General features: G+C 38.2%; 1 long non-coding RNA gene across 2 annotated transcripts; it reads left to right on the forward strand.

The window, feature by feature from the left end:
* The first annotated feature begins 566 nt into the window (after positions 1-566).
* On the forward strand, positions 567-3,616 carry LOC145579141 (uncharacterized). 2 transcript variants are annotated; one of them, XR_014099044.1, is made up of 5 exons: positions 567-865; positions 1,624-1,831; positions 2,454-2,726; positions 2,836-2,979; positions 3,124-3,616. It is a non-coding gene; the product is annotated as an uncharacterized LOC145579141 (long non-coding RNA). The 2 variants fall into 2 exon arrangements; XR_014099043.1 differs by having other exon boundaries at positions 1,624-2,726.
* The last annotated feature ends 19,020 nt before the right edge of the window (positions 3,617-22,636 follow it).

Consider the following 22,636-nt stretch of genomic DNA (forward strand, 5'->3'; position numbering starts at 1 on the left):
TAAATATATCCCACTAACTTTATATTATAAAATCACAAATTTTTGTATGCAGCCTGTTGTACCGTGCAGCAAGGTTTACTCGAGTTTCTCGGTATATGATTACTCGAGTTGCCGGGAATACTCGAGTTTCTCGGTTAGGGGTTATTCGAGTTGTTGGGGTTACTCAAGTTACTTAGTCAGGGGTTACTTGAGTTACTCCTTTTCGAGTAACCTCTCAAGTAACCTCTGACCGAATAACCCCTCAAGTAATCCACACTAATGAAAAAAATGTCATTTGTAATGGGCAATAATTTGCCAATTACAATAAACCTATTTGTAACGGGCAAAATAACAGCCCATTACAATAAAACAGCGTAATGGTACGGAAAAGAGTATTCGTAACGGGCAAAATGATGCCCGTTACAAAAATCTCATTATTTATAACGGGCAGCACTTTGCCCGATACAAATAAGTTGGTGTTTGTAACGATCACCAATTGCCCGATACGAATAGGTTAGATACTTGGCTACGTTAAAAAACCCTAAAAGTGTACTACAGTTTTCACTTTATGGCTCTTACTTTCTTTTTCTCTCTCCTCTCTCTTACTTTCTTTCTCTCTCTTCGGATCGTTCCTTCAATGGCGACTTTTTTAACTTCACTCTCTCTTCCACTTCATCTGTGTTAGGTTTGGGTTTTTTCTCACCTCAATTTTTCCTCTCCTCAAATTCTCTGTATCTCTCTCTTCAATCGACTTTCTCTTTCATCAAATTCGAAGCTTTTTGCAATGGAAACTAAACGAGTTACCGAATTTCCTATGACTCATCTTGATCGTCATCCCAGGAAGCGCCCGCGTTTGGGATGGGATGTTGCTCCTCAAACAACCAAGGTATACGATCTTTTCGTTTTTTATTTTGATTTTGTTATTATCGGTGTTTTTTTGGCTAGTTCTGGTGAAATTTGATTCGAATTAGCTGAATTTATTGAATTTTATTTGTGATTTTGATATGGTTGATTCTTGGTGGTTTATTGTAATGATTTAATTATTTTTGTTCAAATTTGCTGTTTTATGCTTGTTTATCGTCTTTCACGATTTTTGATTGTTTAATTCGCAAATTTCTGATATTTAAAAGGAATTGAAGTTTTTTTGGTACATGTTTTTTCATGAATTTATATGATGTATAGCTTTTGAAATTATGAATTGGTTAATTTGTTGAATTTAAAATTGTTTGCAAACCTATTTCTTAAATTTCTGATTTTTATTTCATGATTGAGCCGATGTTACTTAAATTAGGGTTTATTTAATGTAGATCGCTGACGGGATTTGTTCTAATTATGATAGCTTAGGTTTATTTTATTAATACAAAGTAAAAGATGCTGTAATGTTTGTTTGGAGGGCAGAACACCAACTGTACTGGATTCGGAAACCATCCTCTATAATTTTCCAAAAGATAAAAAACAGAAACGAATGGATTCAGATTTAAAGTCTGTCAGGTAAAATTATGTAGATATATTAATAGATTATGATTCAAAGAACACCGAGCTAATTCTCGCTAGTATAAACATCACAAACTACCTTGCCAAAATAGAATAAACAAGCTGATGGTTTTTTTTTTTTTAATGAAATTATATTATTGCATTTTTCAGGTTCTGTAGAGGTATCAAATGAGAGATCATTGATGAATGATGATCAGTTGTACTCTCATTGTTGTTCTGTATACCCTCTTCATTTCTATATATTCTTTGTGCGTGTGTACACCAGAATTTTATCCAACATTGAATTTTATCCCGTGGTGGGAAGATGACAAAGATGGACATTACATGTTTGAGCTTGGAGATGATTTAACTTCTCGCTGTAAATACACTCTCCATTGTTAAAATTGTTCTTTTACTTTGTGTTACTGCTTTGCTTCTCCCAAGTAGATATGATGGTCGTTCATCATTAATATATAGTTTCGAATTAATAAAGTATAAGGTTGTATTCAATTCGGCTTTCCGTTGTAAACTTGGTCATTGATGAACCATAAACTCTGTTGATTATTTTATTGAGTTGTAGCTATCTTTTTGTGCACCCTTTGACTGAGAACTTGGTATTCTTTATTTTTCTCCTCTAATTTTTTAAAGTTCAGCTATAATTTATGTTCTGCTTTTTAACAACATACTTATTAAGTTAAACTAAATGAACAGATGCTCATTTTGCGGTTTAATTCATGGAAGAGGTGATATTGCTTGTGTTTACAGGTTCTGTGTTTTGTTAATTTTCTCTAATTTGCTGAATTTATATAGTGATTCTATTTTCAAAATAATATGGAGACTAATTCTAATTTCAGGAATATATATGGCCTGAATCTAATTTTAGGCTAGTGTATGACAGTTTATTAATGTCAAAGTATGCACTGAACTAACTGAATATAACTCTCCATTTTGTGTTATCTGTGTGCTGATCTTTGTACCAACTTTGCTTATGTATTGCATAGGTTCTACTGACAAAACAATCAAATTCTGGGACTTTGAGACATTTGAGTTGATTGGTTAAGCAGGACCTGAGGAAAAAATTCCAAATAATGCTTAATCAGGCTTTGACTTCTTCCATCTTTTATTTTGTAGATGTATTTCATGTTACTCAGTTTTTGGTGTCAAGTCACTTATTAGTTAATTTATCGTGTGCCTATAAGACATCAGGAGTGCGTTGTATGGCCTTTAATCCTGATGGGAGGACCCTGCTTTGAGGATTACATGAAAGCCTAAAGGTACTTATCCTATCCATCCCTATTTCTGCAAGCAATAAGTGAAACTTGGGGGTTTTTGTTTCTAATATGTACATGCCAAATTAATTCATCTTTTAATCCCACAATGTAGGTTTTTTCTTGGGAATTGATTCGTTGCCACGATACCGTGGATGTTGGATGGTCTAGGTTTTCCAATCTGAATGTGCATGAGGGAAAGCTTCTTGTTTGCTCTTATAATAAGAGTTGTGTTGGAGTTAGGGTAGTTGACATCTCGGTAAGTGAAATTTATAATCAAATCAATATATCTAGTGGACTGTGTATGCGTTTTTTTTGGGGTGTGTGCGCGCGTCTGGAGGTTGGTTAATTAATTTTGATTTACAGTTAATTGATTTATACATTGTTGTTACATTGTTTTCAGCGGATAGAGCCATATTTAGTTCGTACGCGCTTCAATGGACATTCTGAATTGTAGTCTGCTTCATCTGGTAATTTGCAGCACTAAGGCAGCCTCAGAATTATGATCAAAGTTGCAGCAACTCGGAAACATGGTGGAAGATGTAAATAATTCAACACTAAGGGCCTGTTCATATTTACTTAATTTCAATTCAGTTCAGTTCAGTTCAGCTCCAATCAGTTCAGTTCAGTTCAGCTCAGCTCTTAATTTCCCTCTCACATAAAATATTCATTTCAGCTTAATTCAATTCAGTTCAGTTCAGTTCCAATCATTTCAGTTCAGTTCAGCTCCAATCAGTTCAGTTCATCTCAGCTCAGTTCAGTAAATATGAACAGGCCCTAATTTAGACGAAAATCATTTGACTCTTATTTTAGTCTTATTAAGTAAACTTGTTTTTATTATTATTACAATTAAGATTTGTTTTATTTTTCAAGTTTTAGTTATTAGGAATAATGAATGTAGACTTTTGATGATTGTATATTATGTACTTGTATAATATACAAGTATAAATTTCTATTATTATTTGATAAACTGATTCTGCATGCAACGTAAGTGCTGGCTCTTTTTTTTTTTTTATTTTTATTTTTAATTGGATCATAGACTATTTGTAATGGGGTAGACATTATGGCCGTTACAAATAATCCCGTTATTTGTATCGGACGAACATGTGTCGTTACAAATAATCCCGTTGTTTGTAACGGGTACTTGTTTTGCCCGTTACAAATAACCCTGTGATTCGTAACGAGAACATGTTTTGCCCGTTACAAATAACCACTTATTTGTAACGGGTATGTGCCCATTACAAATAATATTTTTATTCGTAACGACCATATTATTTTTGCAGAATAGGCTTTTTTCCATTAGTGCCATGACTAAACCCCTCTAGTAACCCCTAACCGGGTAACCCCTCTCTCTCAAGTAACCCCTTATTGAGTAACACCTCAAGTAACCCCTGATTGAGTAACACCTCAAGTAATCCCTGACTGAACCCTCAAGTAACCCTTGACCGAACTCCTTATATAACCTCTAACCGAGTAACTCGAGTAACCACTGATTGGAAGTAACGCATGATCGAGTAACCCTTGAATGAGTAACTCAAGTAACCCCTGATTGAGTAATCCCTTAATCAACCCTTAACCAAGTGAACCCCTTGAGTAACCCATGTCCAAACCCCTAAAGTAACCCCTTATCGAGTAACCCCACAGGTAACCCTTGACTGAGTGAACCCCTCAAGTAACCCTTGTCCCAACCACTCAATTAACCCTTGACCGAGCAACTCGAGTAACCCCTGATAGAATAACTCGGTTAACTCTCTAATAAAATAACCTTGGTAACCTTGCCACAGTTCGTTTCATAATAATTGGAACACTACTTTCTTTGGTAAGAGTTCACAACTATTTTATTATTTCTCTCTGACCAACTCCATTTACACCTTTTTTTATTATTATTTCTCTCTACTACGAACAAATAATATGTCCCACTAACTATACTTTATATTATAAAATCATAAATTTTTGTATACAACCTGTTGTACCGTGCAGTAAGGGATACTCGAGTTTCTCGATATGGAATTACTCGAGTTGTCGGGTTTACTCGAGTTTCTCGGTCAAAAGGTTACTTGAGTTGTTGGGGTTGCTCAAATAACCTCTGACTGAGTAACCCCTCGAGTAATGCATGATTGAACCCTTTGAGTAATCCCTAATCTAGTAACCTCTCCCCCTTAAGTAAACCCTGATTGAGTAACCCTTCAAGTAACCCCTAGCTAAACCCTTTAGTAATCCCTGAGCCTTAAGGAACCCCTAACCGAATTACTCGATTAACCACTGACCGAACTCCTTAAATAACCCCTAACCGAGTAACTTGAGTAACCACTGGCCGAGTATCTCGAGTAACTTGAGTAACCACTGGCCGAGTATCTCGAGTAACCCATGATCGAGTAACGCAATCAAACACATTTATTAACAAACACCCTACAAACCAAGCATAATGATAAGTAAGAGTTCGATCCACAAGGAATGGGATATGGTTGCTAAAGATCTTAACACTTAAGCTAATTCGAAATCTATGGTCAATTAGGGTTCATCAAGTAGACAAACAAACTATGATTCTAAATCGATGGATTAAAGACACTAGGGAATGGGATCCACTCAACCAAGGCAATTAGGAAAACGGGGAGTAAAATAGACAAGGTATAGCAAGGACAATATGTAAAATCGACCTCATGCAATTAGAAAACAACTCACACTACTAAACTTAGATTCCTCATTAGTCTAGCAATAGATGATACATAATCAAATTGCAATAAGTAATGACATACTCAATTTACATTCCCATGTCAAACTAAGCATATCATGCTATCAAACTCTTAAATCAAGGGTAGCTAATCCTATCATGAAGAACTAACAAGCAATCTCATATAATCAATTTAATTGCAATACAAACATCAATGCTTCTCCCACATTTGCATAATTAATCCAAAGGGTTGAGCTTCACCCAACCCCTAGCAAGAAGACTACTCACAACTCATGTTTATCAACGTGCAAACAAGTATTAGGGTTCTAACTTCTTCAATAATTGGGGAAAAGTGATTAACAATTGAAATAACTATCATCCAATAACAAATTATCAAGAACTAAGAAGATTTAAATATCATGCAAGAACAAATAAAATCAGAAATTGAATGGAGAAGAGTAGAAGGAAGTTACTAATTGAAGCTTGAAAATGTTGAATACAAAGTGCCAAATCTTGAGGATGAATCTTGAAACCAACTATTACAAATGATTAATTTGATGAAAACTAAGCTAAATTAATGTTTCAAACTAAGAGGAGTTTCTAAAACTAGGCTATTTTTGTCTCTCTTACAAATGAACTAAAGGGGAAGTATTTATACTCCCCGAAACGCATAGGGAAATCCGTCAAAAGAAAACGGATTCCCAGCAAAGGAGCGCTCGCTCCACGGCCAGGAGCGCCCGCTCCAGCTTGCTGCACGCCCTCTCCAGCTGACTTCAAAATATAGGCAGTTTTGAAAGGTTGGGGAGGAGCTCCCACTCCTCACAGGTGCACGCCCGCTCCTCACAGGGTGCACCTGGCAGAAAGTTTACAGGAAGTTTGGAGCACCCGCTCCTGAGAGGTGCACGCCCGCTCCAGCTGGAGCGGGCTCTCCTTTCTCTAATTTTCTTGCCTTAAAAAAAATCCACGCATCGAATGCTTGCCAAATTGAATAAATAAACTTGCAAAACATGGACAAACACAAACCAAGAGGGGACAAGGCGGAGATAAAACATTTTCATTCAAAAACGGGTTAGAAAGAGGGGAAATGAATGCAAAACCGGGTTAAAATTTACACAATAAATGTTCAAATAAACCACTTATCAAATCCCCCCAAACTAGCCAAATGCTTGTCCTCAAGCAATTTACATTGCCCAAAAACAAACCCAAAGATCAATTTGCTCAAAGAAAAGCACATGCATGGATACAAGAATCCTTAAGCAATAAAACTCGAGCATGAGGTAAATGCCTAAGATCAACCACGGTCATGACTAGCCAAGGCCTAACTAACATTTTCGAAAATACTCAACTCAAGCCTATTCAACACATCTTACCGCGTCCCTATCAAAAAGTTCAAATCCCCCCTAATGGTAGTGTCTCGTGACTCCTCTAAGGAGCGGGAGAAACATAAATAAAGCGGTTTTCAAAACGCTCGACATCTCAATGAACAAGTACCCTCTCCATATGCTTGTGAATCAACTCCCTCCACCGACAAAGGCTTCCACTACTCTCCTAATCATTACAAAACTCAAGGAATACGACACAAAGTTAAGGCATAAATAGAACTAGAAGTGCATTGCAATTTGAGCCAAACTAAGATGTATATCATTAAGAGCAAACCTTAAGAGGTTCCTAACCTTGACCCAAGTTACAACCATGAATGAACTTTTTTTTAAAAAAAAAATACACCCCCCAAGCTTGTTTAGTTGCTAGGGTGGTGACATTACATCACTTTTTTTTTTTTTTTTTTTTTTTTTTTTTTTTTTTTTGGGTTGGAGTAGAATACAAACTTGGGTATTTACATCACTAACTACTAAATACAAAGAACTAAAAAATTGAACTATGGAAATGGTAATAATAAAAATAAGGAAAAATAAAATGCCTTAACCTTTTGTGATTAAACAATACATGACACCCTTCATCAATACTAAGAGTAGTTTAGACCACGATCTTGGGAGTTGAGACTCAAGTTCTCGATCTAGGTAGTAAATCAAAGAGGATCCTTGCCACTCATGCAAAATGTAGTAGGTTTGAAAAATATTAAAACCTCACTTTTTGGAACAATGTGGGATCAAATACTACCTTTCGGGGATTAAATTCCTTTGAGATAGGCGACACCATCTTACCACAAACCTAGACTTTAAGTCTCGTACATTCGGAAAAGTTATTCTCACACTAGCATAAACTAGCCAATTCTATGTTCAACCAAGGACATCTAAACCATGCTCGAAATTTTATTACAAAAAGAAAACAAGCCTCCACCACATACAATCCAATATAATCATTGCATGTGGAAAAAGAGAACTAATTAAAGAATTTGGATATTAGGGTTTGGATATTAGGGAATTTGGATGTTAAAGGGGTTAGAGGATAAGAAAAAAGAACTTTGGATGTTAAGGAAAACCATCATCATTAATCCACACTAATCATCATCAATAATCATCATCAAGAAAGACCAAGAGCAATACCAACCAAACCATGATACCAACCCTCATACAAACCAACCAAAACATGAACATAACAAAGCCATTCATAAGGATAAGATGCTCCAATAGCACACATATAAGGAGAAGTGAGAAAAAACATCAATATGCAATTGTTCTAGACTAGGCATGCCATATAATTGTGAAGAGAGCAACAATCAACCTAACATAGGCATGCGATTTAGAACATAATACCATATGAATCCTACCACAAGTCCCAAAGACTAAACTAAGCCTTTCATGCCAAACATTCCGCATACAAACTCAAACTTCTCCTTATATAGCACAAGATCATCACATGAGAGCACAAATCCTACCAAAACCGAAACTACCCTATATACAAAGACCCCAAGACTTCCCCCCAGCTAGACATTTAAATACTGTTCCCACGATAGATGGACACAAAGAGAAACATCTCCCCCCAAGCTAGAACTCGACACCGGCCTCGGTGTTATAGATGATGGGAAAGAAGAGAAGGGAACGGTAAAAACAAATGTCTAAAGGCTACTCCTGATCATCCTCCCTAGGCGGCGATGTCATGTAGTTATAGTTGAGGTCTACATCGCCGGAAAAGGAAGGTTGATCCACGTATGAAGGAAGATCATAGTTGGGGCTACTACGATAGTGACCGTAGTCCGGTGCACTACTAGTACCCCAACCACCATCATACCCAGGTGGAAACCCGAAGTATCCCCTTAAGAGGTGGTTATCGATCTCCTCGGGAGACATATTACATGTCTCGGGCACGTGGTAATAAGAAGGGTCCCCCCTAAAATCACAACCTCTAGGTTGTGTATAATCGCAGGGAGGGAAGGATTGTAGCTCCGAAATGGAGCTACGGGGTCCTTGCCAATAGGAGTAGGTGGGTTGGTTATTGTTCCAACCCGGAATCGGCCCCTCTTGCACGGGGCGGTGAGGATAGTTGACATAGGGGAGGAGATCTCCCCTCTTAATTTGGTTTTGGTAGGACATTTAAGACACAAAACTTTAATATTCATTTTCTTTAATAATTCTTTGGTTGGTTAGGTTGAGATGGTGAAAGGCCGAATCAAGGTTGAAGGAGGAAGAAGAGGAGGAGGATTGGCCGCCCATAAAACTAGGAATGGTAGATATGCTATGGCGGCGGGGTTGAGATGGTTGATCAAGGTCGGGAACATTCCCGTAGAGTGGCTCATTTGGCACTTGCCAAGTGGTTCCCACGGTGTTCATTATCGCCGCATTAGGGAGAATGCAACGGTGTTTCCCCTTGACCAACCAAGAGTAGGTGGTCACATTTTTTCGGATTTCCACAATCATATTCATTGTGGCAAAATCGGAAAGGTCAAGAGCATTTGAGCCTTGTACCGGGGTTAATTGGTTGACCTAACCGGTGAAATCCAATGCCTTGGCGATGATGGTGATCATCCCACCACACTTAATCTCACCCGTCAACTCCGTACTCATCTTGATATCGTAGCACCGCTTAATGAACATGTACCCTATATTCATGTTCCCCTCAAGATCCCCCTCGAATCGAAAAGTTATAAAGAGCCATTTAATCTCCTCTTAGATAGCTTCCCGAGATCTTGTTTTGTGAAGCAAGCGTACCCCATAATTCTCATGAATATACGGAGTACGGGGTGGATGATGTGGCTAGCGTGGCTAGACCGGGACGTGAATGCGGGGTACCCCGCGATAGTATTCCACCAATTACACTCGTCGTAAGTGGTGAGGTTGTAACTATCGGGTTTGGTTATTTGGTTGTTCACGGGCCACCCAAATATCTGATTGAGGCGAGTTAAGCTTATGTTTTGAGGTCGATTGAACATGTTAAACTTAATCTCGCACTCAATGGACTCTCCCTCACCACTAGTTTTTCTCACGGTTAGGGTGGATAGGAATTCAAGAGTGAGCGATTCGAATGTTACCTCCCTCTTTCGAAGGAAGTCTAACCATCTGAAATTTGCAGCCACTTGACAAATTCCGTCGTCTATTCCTAGCAATTGGCACGACTCTTTGTCATAGAATCGGGTTGGAAGCATTTTTCGTGTGGAAAGTTTTTTGTGGTAACCTTTGGATTTTTCGGGTATTTTTATTGAAGGGGGAGGATTGGATTGATTTATTGTTTGGTTTGGGGTTTCGGTTGGGCTTTCGGAATGAAGATTTTCATTTATTTGGATGGAGAAAGTAGTCTTCCTCTTCTTCCCTCCCGCACCTCCAAATAAACGAAAAACCATTTTAGAATTTAAGATTGGATTGGAAAGCTAACTTAAAACACCACAAACACACTCACAACACAACACAAACAATCTCCAAAATTTACTTCAAACCCCCGATAAAATCCAAGTACCTGCTTACAATTCAATAATATTCCAACACAAACAACCAACAATTCCAACACAATAATTCCAACACAACAAATTCACAAATCCAACAAAATTTAACCAATTTTCATGCACAAGTTCATCAAACTTAAGCAAGAAACTAATCACAATTCTCTTACTCCATAACTAATCACAAAATTCTACAATTTAATTATCAATGGCAAGTAAATTTGTTTAAATCTCCTAATCATGCAACTAATCATACAACAATCATGAAATAAACAAATTAGAAAAGATTGAAGAAAAACCCTAAGGTTTAAGAGGGAAAGTGAAGTAGGGAAGAAGATTTTACCAATTAGAGTATGAAAGTACTCTAAAATTCTTCAAATTTACCCAAATTTCCTCCTCTAGCAATCTTTACCCTTTTCCTTGCTTGTTCTTCAATTAGATTTCGTGGGTCTTCAAAATTTTCGCCCAAATTTGTGAAAAATTATGGTTTTTAGAGAGAGAATTTGATGGATAAGAATTTGTGAATTTTGGTTGAAAAAAAATTGGGATTTGATGATGAAATTGAAGAGAGAAGTTGGAGAAAATGAGGATTTTAGAGTGAGAAGTAGATGGGGAATGAAGAGAGAGAATAAGAGAGTATGAATTATTGGTGAAAATGGGTGAAGGAGATTAAAAGTAAGGGTAAGATTCCTATTTTTTACCCGAACAAGTGGGAGCGGGCGTGCAGGTAGGAGGAGCGCCCGCTCCAGACTTGGGAAAATCGTTTTTTTTTTTGGGTTGGTTTCTTGTGAGGAGCGGGCATGCAGCTTCAAGGAGCGCCCGCTCTAGATAGAGGAGAGGGCGTGCAGGCTGAGGAGCGCCTGCTCCTAATCTTCTGCCAACCTTCTGCCTTTTTTTACAAAAATCTTACCCCCTGAGGAGCGGGCGTGCAAATATTGGAGCGCCCACTCCAGATGGAGGAGCGGGCGTGCAGGCTGAGAAGTGCCCGCTCCTAATCGTGGGAGAACCTACTATTTTTTTCTTCAAAAATTCACCATGTGAGGAGCGGGCGTGCAAATATTGGAGCGCCCGCTCCAGATGGAGGAGCGGGCATGCAGGCTGAGGAGCGCCCGCTCCTAATCGTCTGCCAACCTTCTGACTTTGGCTTTAATTAGAGCCCCTGTGAGGAGCGGGCGTGCAATGTTGAGGAGCGCCTGCTCCTCACTGCTTATGGCTAGATTAATTTCCTTCTTTGCTTCCTTTTTGCTTGTTTTTCCTACATCAAAACCAGAAGGACATAATTCACCAAATGTTAGCCAAAATCATATATTACCAACACTCTTCTTTCTTTTCTTACTCACTCATTGTTTTAATTCTCATTTTCTTCCTCTTGTCAAATTTTTTTATTTTATTTTTTATTTATTTTTTTTTACTCGGGTTGCCTCCCGGAAGCGCTTATTTAACGCCAATAGCTTGATGACCTCCACACTCAGGAGGTAAGATTACATTGAATTGATTCTAGTACACCGACATGAGCACCCTCGTAGTAAAGCTTGAGGCGATGCCCATTCACCTTAAAGGATCTCTTTCCGTCCAAATCCCAAACTTCCACGGATCCATGAGGAAACACTTCTTTGACAACAAAAGGACCACTCCACCTTCATAAAAGTTTCCTGGGAAATAATTTCATCCTACAGTTATAGAGGAGTACCTTATCGCCTTTAAGGAATGTTTTCTTTTCAATATTGCGGTCGTGGCAATCCTTAGTGCGATTCTTGTAGTTGCTAGCACCTCATAGGCCTCCAATCTTAACTCTTCAAGCTCATGTAAATCAAGCCATCTTTACTCTCCCGCGCTAGCCAAGTCGAAGTTAATCTTCTTGATTGCCCATTAAGTTCGGTGTTCAAACTCCACCGGTAGATGACAAGATTTTCCATACACTAGACGATATGGAGTTGTGCCTATTGGGGTTTTGTATGCCGTTCTATATGCCCATAGAGCGTCATCAAGCTTTTCCGACCAATCCTTCCTATTCCTTCCAACCGTTTTCTTGAGGATTAATTTAATTTGACAGTTGGACACTTCCGCTTGCCCACTAGTTTGTGGATGATAGGTAAGGCCGAATCTTTGGTGAACCCCGTGCTTTCTTAGCATCTTTTGAAAAGCATTATGAACGAAATGTGAACCGTTGTCACTTACCACCGCTCTAGGAATTCCGAATCTTGGAAATATGACTTTCTTGAACATCTTCATGACTACCTTGTGGTCATTAGTTAGGGAGGCAATGGCTTCAACCCATTTTGATACGTAATCGACCGCCACAAGAATGTATTGATTTCCATAAGAATTAGGGAATGGCCCCATGAAATCAATACCCCATACATCAAATACCTCTAGCTCAATAATCGGTTGTTAAGGCATCTTATTACACTTGTATATGTTGCCGGTTCGTTGACACCGGTCACAAGTCTTCATAAACCCCCAAGCATCTTTGAAGATGTGAGGCCACCACAAACCGCTATGCAAGACCTTCAACGCTATTTTGTTGGATCCCATATGCCCTCCACATGGATCGGAATGGCACATCTTGAGCACACTTTGCACTTGTTCATCCGGAACACACCTACGGAGCAAACCATCTACTCCTCTTTTGTAGAGAATAGGGTCATCCCATACATATTGTCTTGCTTCCCTCTTTAGCTTCTTTCTTTGGTTCTTGGAGAAATCGGGAGGGAATTCTCCACAAGCCAAATAGTTCACCAAGTCGGCGAACCAAGGAAGATCCTTTTCATTCAAGATATAGAGCACATCATCTCTCAATTCATCACATATGGGGATTTCATTATCACTAGCTTTCACATTCTCTAATCGGGAAAGATGGTCCGCAACCACATTCTCGGCCCCTTTCTTGTCACGGATTTCAACATAAAATTGTTGGAGAGATAGGACCCATCGAAGAAGACGAGGTTTGGACTCTTTCTTTGCCACAAGGTATCTAATAGCCGCATGATCGGTGTAAACAATAGTTTTGGAACCAATGAGGTAGTTCCAAAACTTCTCAAAAGCATGTACCACGGCAAGAAACTCTTTCTCTGTTGTGGTGTAGTTCCGTTGAGCTTTATTCAAGGTCTTGGACATGTAGTAAATGACGTGAAGCTTCTTCTCAATTCTTTGTCCCAACACCCCTCCAATTGCAATATCACTAGCATCGCACATAAGTTTAAACGACAAATCCCATCTTGGCCCTTGCACGATTGGAGTAGAGATCAAAGGCTCCTTTAATTTGTTAAAAGCTTGAAGACACTTTTCATCAAAATTAAAGATGGCATCCTTTTGAAGAAGAGCATTTAGGGGTCTAGCAATTTGTGAGGAATGTTTGATAAATCTCCTATAGAACCCGGCATGCCCCAAAAAGGATCTTACTCCTCTCACATTAATTGGAGGTGGCAAATTTTCAATCACTTCAACTTTGGCCTTGTCGACCTCAATCCCCTTGCTTGATATCTTGTGACTAAGGACGATTCCCTCTTCAACCATGAAGTGGCATTTTTCCCAATTTAGGACCAAGTTGAACTTCTCACATCTTGCTAAGCATTTGCCTAAATTGGACAAACAATCTTCAAATGAAAGGCCCCATACCGAGAATTCATCCATGAACACTTCCATTTCGGCCTCAAGCATGTCTCCAAAGATACTCATCATGCACCTTTGAAAGGTTGCCGGTGCATTGCAAAATCCAAATGGCATCCTCCTATATGCAAAAGTACCATATGGACAAGTAAAAGTTATCTTCTCTTGATCATCCGAGTTTATGGGGATTTGAAAGAAACCCGAATAACCATCAAGAAAGCAATAATACTTGTGATTGGTTAGTATTTTAAGCATTTGGTTGATAAAAGGAAGAGGAAAATGATCCTTGTTAGTGGATGCATTTAGACGTCTATAGTCTATGCACATCCTCCAACCGGTCACCGTTCTAGTTGAAATAAGATCACCATTCTCATTTTCAACTACGGTCATTCCTCCCTTTTTAGGGACCACATGAACGGGGGAAACCCATCTAGAACTCGAAATGGGGAAGATGATGCCGGCATCAAGGAGTTTGGTGATTTCTTTCTTCACCACCTCCCCCATTTGAGGATTGAGTTTCCTTTTCCTTTCAATGGAAGGCTTAGCACCCTCCTCAAGTGTTATGTGGTGCATACATAAAGCGGGACTAATACCTTTGAGGTTATCAATGGTATAGCCTAAAGCACCTTGGTGGTTTCTTAAAACACCACATAACATTTGAGTTTGGCACTCGTTCAAAGAAGAATTCACAATTATCGGAAAAGTTGAATTAGGACCCAAAAACACATACCTTAGGTGTGATGGTAGAGGTTTCAACTCTACCATTGGAACACCCTTACCTTCTCTTAAAGTAGCTATTTCCAAAGTATCATCACTTGTGATTCCCATGCATACTTGCTCAATGCTTTCTTCCGTACTTCCTTTAAGCATTCCTTCATACAATGCCATCTCCTTGCCTTGCTCACCTATCTTTTCCTTATTCAAAAGGACATTCTCAAGGGCATCGTTAGTAGTGAGCAAGTGCTCATGCATAGAAGTCACAATAGAATCAATAGTATCAATCATTATACAATTATCAAGATTAGAGCTTGGATATTTCATGCTCTCATTCAAATCAAATTCTATCACCTCATCTCCTACTTTTAGTGAAATTTTAGCACTTTTAACATCTATTAAAGCACCCGAAGTAGCAAGAAAAGGTCTTCTTAGAATTATTGGAATGTTCACATCTTCATCCATCTCTAACACAACAAAATTCATCGGGATTACAAACTTTCCCACCCTTAGAGGAACATCCTCTACCTTACCTTTTGGAAATTTAATAGAATGATTGGCCAATTTTAAGGTAATGTTGGTGGGTAGAAGTTCCCATATCTCAAGTCTTTGATATACCGAATATGGCATAAGGCTAACACTGGCCCCAAGATCACATAAAGCATTATCAATTTGCATATTATATATAGCACAAGGGATAGAAAAGTTACCGGGTGTAGACACCCATTTGTGTCTCCCCAAAACCAAACCCAGTGATGAATACCTTTCATGTCATTGATTATCGAACGAAGTGAAAGTGTGAAAGGTCAATTCTTTCTTTCTGTTTTCGAAAAACAACTCTATTTTATGAAAATAGCTAATCCAGTTTAGTTTGGTCCACGACAAGGGTCCAATAATAGTGTAGTTGGATGGGGTTTGCAAAGAGCTTTCCAACAATATATTATAAGCCCAATTCTGATGAATAATGAGGAAGTTATGGCAAAAATACTAAACTGGGCCTGGGTTGATCTTTACATGCGGCCCGATAATCTAGGGGAGGGCCCAATGTTAATTATTATTCCTAAAGTTATTAGCCTTAATTATAGTCTTCTACAATTTTCTAGAAGGTTCTATTAAGTCCTAATAAAATTAGAATTAATAATTATATTTTGATAATCTTTACTTGGAATAAAATATTATTTTATGAAAAATACGATTTCAGTTTTCATACGGACTTTACAAGTCAATTTTGATTGATAAGTGGACTCCATGTTTGAAAGCGCGTAGGAATCCAGGCTGTCGCCATACGACAGGCCTGTCGCTACGCGACAAGCCTTGTCGCCACGCGACAGAGCTTGTCGCCAAGCGACAAGTTTGGTTTTGCGGCGACAACATGGAGTTTTATTCCTTATCAAATTCGTCCTATTTTCGGACTGTTTTCATTATACATAGGGTCCTGAACCTCCGTTTTTAACAATCAACAATCATCTAGGATCTACAATCGACAATCAATCTATTCTCTAAATCCTCTCTAAGCTCTCATCTCTCTAGCTTTTCACAAACAAAATTTCGCATACACAAGATCTAGAAATACCTAGCCAAGTTCGAAGTTGCCTTCGCCCTAGATGTGAAAGGTTATAATTTCTGAGGGTTTGGTCCCAAATCTCTATTTCCATTATTTAATTTAATTGTTTAATTTTATACTTTTCCTTGAAGTTACTAACGTGTGTGTTTTGTTATTAGAAAGAGATACGAGGCATCCAAGTAAGTACTTTAATTGTTTTATTGATATTATGATATAGAAATCATGTTTAGGTTCCTATTTTGATTCCTAATATCATGTTTAGGGAAAAGGTTATAATATCAAATATGCTTATTATGATTCTTGCGATGCCTTTTATTGTCTTTTCTAATATTATGTTAGTACCATGTTAGGTTTAAAGCTTTGATCTTCAATGCTTAGTGACATGTTAGGATTTGTTATTAATCTTGTTAGTATCATGCCTAGGATCTTGCTATTATTATGCTTTAGTGTTATTATGATTATTATTATGGTTATAATTATGATTATTATGATAATTATTATGTTGCTTGATGTTATATTATTATTGTTATTTCTTGATCATGCCCTCTCTTGCAGGATTAAAGGGAATTTGTACTTGTAATCACGCTTAATAAGATAATTAATAATCTTGTTTAGGCTAATATGATTATAATTCAAGTGATCACCAATAATAGTTTTTCTTGTGCATTAAATTTAACCAACATAGATAAATAGGTTTAGGGTTAACCTAATGATTGTATGTTAGCCAGAAAGCGCACATGAATACGAGTAGAATAAAGTAGAGGCCTATTTTATATGGCGAGTTCTTTCTTTTGTAGATTGGATTCGTACCCTCATCCCCGAACCCTATTTGGTTCAAGACCTTTTGGAGTTAACGATCTCATTGATCGTTTAGGGGTGTAACCTTCACCCTGTGAACGGTTTACATGTTCCTAAAACTTGTTGGCGACTCTTTTCCTCTAGCTTCCTCCCCTTTGGACGCCACCATGCTTAAGTGTATGATCATAGTGGGGTTTAAGTTTGGGGTAATGCTTGAAATATTCCCTACAGTTTTTGGCGACTCCACTAGGGAGGATTTCTATTTTAATTCCTGAAATTTATTTCGGCAATGATTTAGAATAAGTGGATGAGACTCGAAAAGTTCTAAGTATTTCATGTGCATAATTTTGATTAGCATTATTGTCATATGCATAAAAAAGGTCCTCATTGGATAGACCATCCGAAATGAGTAAAAAACATAGGATTTTTACACGTAGGAAATTTTAGAAATATCATTCACAACTAGAATTGAAATAATACTGCGAAATCTGGAAAATTCTAAGAACGTAGATACCTACTGAGGCATGTAGGAACTAGCGTCTAGAAAATAGGGCTTGTCGCCTGTAAAGTGATTCTGCCGCCTGGCGACAGGGGTACTTTTGCGGCGACAGTCCCTGTAGTCTGGCGCCAAGTTTTTCCAATACCGAGCCAGAACTCTGCCTTCTTGTTTTGACCATTTCTAGCACTGTTGGCTCAATTCTACTTCCTGATTGAGTTTTTCTCTCTTTTCTGAAACCCATATGTGTTCTACATATGGACATAACCCTCTGGGGGTTCACGCTCCATCTACCCAATCGAACGCTCCTGGCAACGATGGGTACATCCGAGTTTGTGAATCCACCAAACCGTGGAAGCAAGTTTTTAACTTGCAGGGTCCCATCCATACGCGCCAACCCTTCCAAAGGTAAGGCTTCCGCACGGTGCATCCAGACTCATAACCATGGACCCTCTTTGACTAACCCATATCCTTGAACTTCAGAGAACTAGAGCCATGGTCAGGTTGCAAACTCATTGCATCATATTGTGACTATTTGAACTATTTCTACATTCTTTGCTTGTGCATACCCTATACGTGCTAACCGTTCATTTGACTTGTGTTTAAGTCTAAATAAACTAATTAATGACTAAAAAGGACTTTGTCTAACTAATTAATTAATTAATTAATTTGACTAATTAAAGACTAATAAAGTAATCAATCTGACTTAGTACGACTGTAGGCATGTCCCCTTAGAGTAAACTTACTGGAAACAGTCCCAAATTAATGTTCTAACAATGGCGCAGAAGTTCGGGCTGTGGCGCCGCAGTTTACTGTTTATCGCCTGGCGACAAATTTGTCGTTTGGCGACAAGCTTCAAACTGTGGCAACAGTTCTATTGTTCCGGCGACAGTCCAGATTCTTACTCGAGTCATCACGACGAGTCTAATTAAACAGTCTGCTAATTAGTTTAACCAATTTGTTAATGGCTTTAGCCATATTTAAGTCCTTAATTGAGTCTAGGCACTTAGTCCCATGGTCATACACAAGAGCCTTAACATGTCACATACACTCACTAGTGTTAGCACACACTTTATATAGTCACCATGACCATGTCTTAGGTTCATGCATGAGTCCGTTTTTTCCGTCATTTGAGTTGGGGATACATTCTATTCTTAATTTTTTCATATATCTCCATCTACATCATCTTTCCATTCTCTACATGCTTTCCCCATATCACAATATTCATTCTTCCTACCTTCTTCCATCTATTGCATATTGGATAGAGTTGAGTCAAATAATTAACAACGAATATCCCTTAATTTCCCTTTCCACAGTACTTGGTCAAGGAGAAAAGGACGATTAATCAAAGACAACACCTTTATTCAAGTTCAACTTTTTGATAAGCCAATTGGTCGAAAAAGGAAAGCTAAGAAGATAATGGCAAGTTAGGAAGAAGTCAACGAACTCAAGGGACAAGTGGCTAACATGGCTGAAATGTTGAAGAATCTGACTTTCCAAATCAATGACCCTATGAGACAACAACAAATGGAGCTCATGCAAGAAAGTTTGAGCAGATTATCCAAGACTATAGATTCCAAGGCATTAGCTCACAAGGGGTCTCGCTGGACAAGGATCTTCTTCCGTAGAAGTTCAATGCCAACGACATCCCGAATTCAAGGCAATGGATAACCCTTATTTTCATTTAAGAGCCTTTGAAACTGTAATGAATATTAACGGAATAGATAAGAAAGCTTTTCATTATGTGTTTTCTCTATCTTTAGAAACCGTTTGTCAGCAATGGTACTTTTCTCCTGATAAAGAGAAAACCTCTACTTGGGATGCTATTGTAAACGCTTTCATTGATAGATATAAATGTAACATTCAAGTCGAAACCGATTATAGACAACTTGAGATGCTAAGACAAAAAGAGAATGAAGGCTTTACTTCTTTCTTTAATAAGTGGAGGGAAACTTCCGCTAAGAGGATTGAGGTGCCCTCCGAAAAAGAATCTGTGAGGATGTTTATCAAGAACCTCCAAGAGAAGTATTCAAAACATTTAAAGTATCAACATAATTTGAATACTTTTAAGGCCGTCTATGATATCGGTATTGAAATCGAAGATGACCCCACAAAGCAAAAAGCTACTAACAATAGTAACCATAGTGGCTGGAAAGGAAAGAAGAACGACAATCCTTCTTCTTCTAAAAACGCCCACTCTAGTAACAATGTTAGCACCTTTGACAATAACGGTGTCTTAGCTATGGATAATCAAGGATATAAAAAGAAACCCAGGAGAGAGTTCACACCCATTGGAATGACCTACGATGCTGCTTTCGATCGTCTCTACGATCGAGGATCAATCAAACCCATTGGCCCTACCGAGGATCCAACGCCAAAAAAGCGATCTTCAAGATGGGATCCCAATTCCTATTGCAAGTACCATCAAGGAAATGGTCATACCACCGATGAATGCTACAAGTTTCAAAATCTCATTCAAGATCTCATAGAAGCAAACAAGATCCCATTGCCTCTAGCTAGCGAGAAGACTGGGTGATGTTGAAGCAAACGACACAAGACAAAAGGCGAACGTCAACGACAAGATTTCATGACCTCTTTTTCTATTTCTTTTTCATTTTTTCCTTTCCCCAATAAGTCTAGCATAGGCACCTTTCTTAGATTTATTTTGTAGGTTTTTTTCTTTTTCCCTATAATAAAATAAGCATTTATTTTCTTGCATATGATCATTTCATTACATCGCATAAAAAAAAATCCATGTCAAACTAAGCACAAGATATACCAATGATTTGAGGCACCCCTTGTAGCTCATATCACCTTTCACCCTTCAAATATGCAATCCTTTTTTGATAAACCACTTTGAGCCTCGTCTAACGATAGACCTTTCATTTTTCAACCCATATCTACCTAACCTTGGGATGGGACAGTGTGCAATTTATGCAATTTTAAAAAGCTTGAGTGATTTCAAAAGATCAAAATAAATAAAATAGCAAAAACAATAAAAGTGTACAAAAGGGAAAGTGTTCCAATGTCTTTGACATGAACATGTCTTTGATATGAACACGTCTCAGATTGCGTTTCTCATAGAGTGCTTGAGAAACATGAATGCCAAGTGAGTGATAAACCGCATGATCGGGATTTCCCACACTTATAAAAATAAAAACAAAAAAATGCAAAAGCAAAAAAGAGTTAAAACACTCAAGCATAAAAATACAAAGATTCAAAAGCAAGGTTGCACACCTTGGGGGCTTACCTAGGGTGTTGAGCCTTTATCCCTTTCTTCTTCAAACCTTTAGCCTAACCACGTTACAACCCTTAAAAGACCTTTTTGAGGTATACAAACTTGTGCGAGGTTCGGCTAGAGCTACGTTGGGCCTGATTCCTAACGGATACATAGGCAACCTCACATTGGGGTGCGACCGTAATAAAAATGCATTCACATTTACGTTCATAATTGATCATATCTTAGAATTCCTAATGCTCATCCTTTTCCACTTAGAGCTAGACTTGGGGGCTTGATCCTCACATCATTAGCTTACCTAGATTAAGAGACACCATCATTTGACTCCTTTCAATATATTTTTCCACACACTTAGCCCTTGCGGCCTAACTTTAGTGTTACTTTCACACACTACACAGATACATGACCAAATAGTCTTTCCCTTAGGAACCATTTGTCATTAAATCTTAACACAACGTTGAAGCATACTTTGTCATAACAAAATCACTCATCATTGCATCACAAAGTATGAAGTACTTAGCCACCGCGCCTAAGTTACCTAAATACTTTCATTATCGAGTCAACCAGGATAGTCTAAGATGTTACAATCCTTGTACTATGAGATACAACGTTAACGGATTAAACTCATTCAACATGCACCTTCAAAAACTTCGCTTCTTTCTTTTTTCGCGTCTTTCTTTTTCAGGAGAAAGTCGGTACCCTCCACAAAAATGACGAAAATTTTTGCTTTTTTTTTTTGCATTTTCGAGTTACACGATCACATTACAATGCACACGCGAGTCATGTACATATTGAGTCATGTGGTGTTATCACATCGAGTTAAGTCTACGCACACGAGTCGATTTGAGTACATCAAGTTACACGTCGAGTCAAGCAACACTAAGTCTTAAGTCAACCCTAATTACATGAGCAAAGTCCTATAGTCAAAAACATAAATGCAGGTACATTTCAGTGAGCAAGAACATTCTCGGATTTTTTCGAAAAACCGCGAATGAAAACCTGACTCCAGCGTCAGACGACAAGATTGTCGCCTGGCGACAAAATCTGTCGCCTGACGACAGAGCGAGGACGCAGTGACAGCGGTTTCCAGCGTGCGCCGAAGCAGCAATGAAATGCATGGCCCCATATTGGATTATGCGGACCTCATACAGCAATTTCGGGTTCCTTGGTACGCTAGTTAGCCCCTATAAGAAAATTGACATGATTAGTAGTCGGCTCGATTACAATCGTAGTAAGTGATTGACCTGACGACGATCGTCTCACTTAGCTTAAGCGCCTAAGCATTGGCTCATTATAAGCACCAAGGCATCGGTTCAAAAGCAAGCACTTATACGATAATTTTTCCAAGATTGGATTGTCATCCCCAACTGACAATATTTCCAAATATGGATTGTCACGCATCTTCTTATACGACAATTTTTCCAAGATTGGATTGTCATCCCTTCGGAAATGTTTCCAAGCATGGATTATCGTACTCCTTTTCTATTTGGCAAGTATTTCCAAGTTCGGATTGTCATACATTCATAAATCTTCGACAATTTTTTCAAGATTGGATTGTCATCTTTGGCAAAGTTTCCAAGCGTGGATTCTCATGCTCCTTCTCTGTTTGGCAATTTATTCCAAGATCGGATTGTCATCTTTGGCAATTTTTTTAAGATTGGATTGTCATACACATAGTTCCCTATGGCAAAATTTCCCAAAGGATTGTCGTAGGTCTCTACTCATCATAAATTTCAGCCTGAAGGTAATCTTGTTAGTATCATGCCTAGGATCTTGCTATTATTATGCTTTAGCGTTATTATGATTATTATTATGATTATAATTATGATTATTATGTTGCCTGATGTTATATTATTATTGTTATTGCTTGATCACGCCCTCTCTTGTAGGATTAAAGGGAATTTGTACTTGTAATCACGCTTAATAAGATAATTAATAATCTTGTTTAGGCTAATATGATTATAATTCACGTGATCGCCAATAATAGTTTTGCTT

Source organism: Chenopodium album, chromosome 14 (assembly GCF_948465745.1).
Source record: "Chenopodium album chromosome 14, dcCheAlbu1.1, whole genome shotgun sequence".
Lineage (NCBI taxonomy): Eukaryota > Viridiplantae > Streptophyta > Magnoliopsida > Caryophyllales > Amaranthaceae > Chenopodium > Chenopodium album.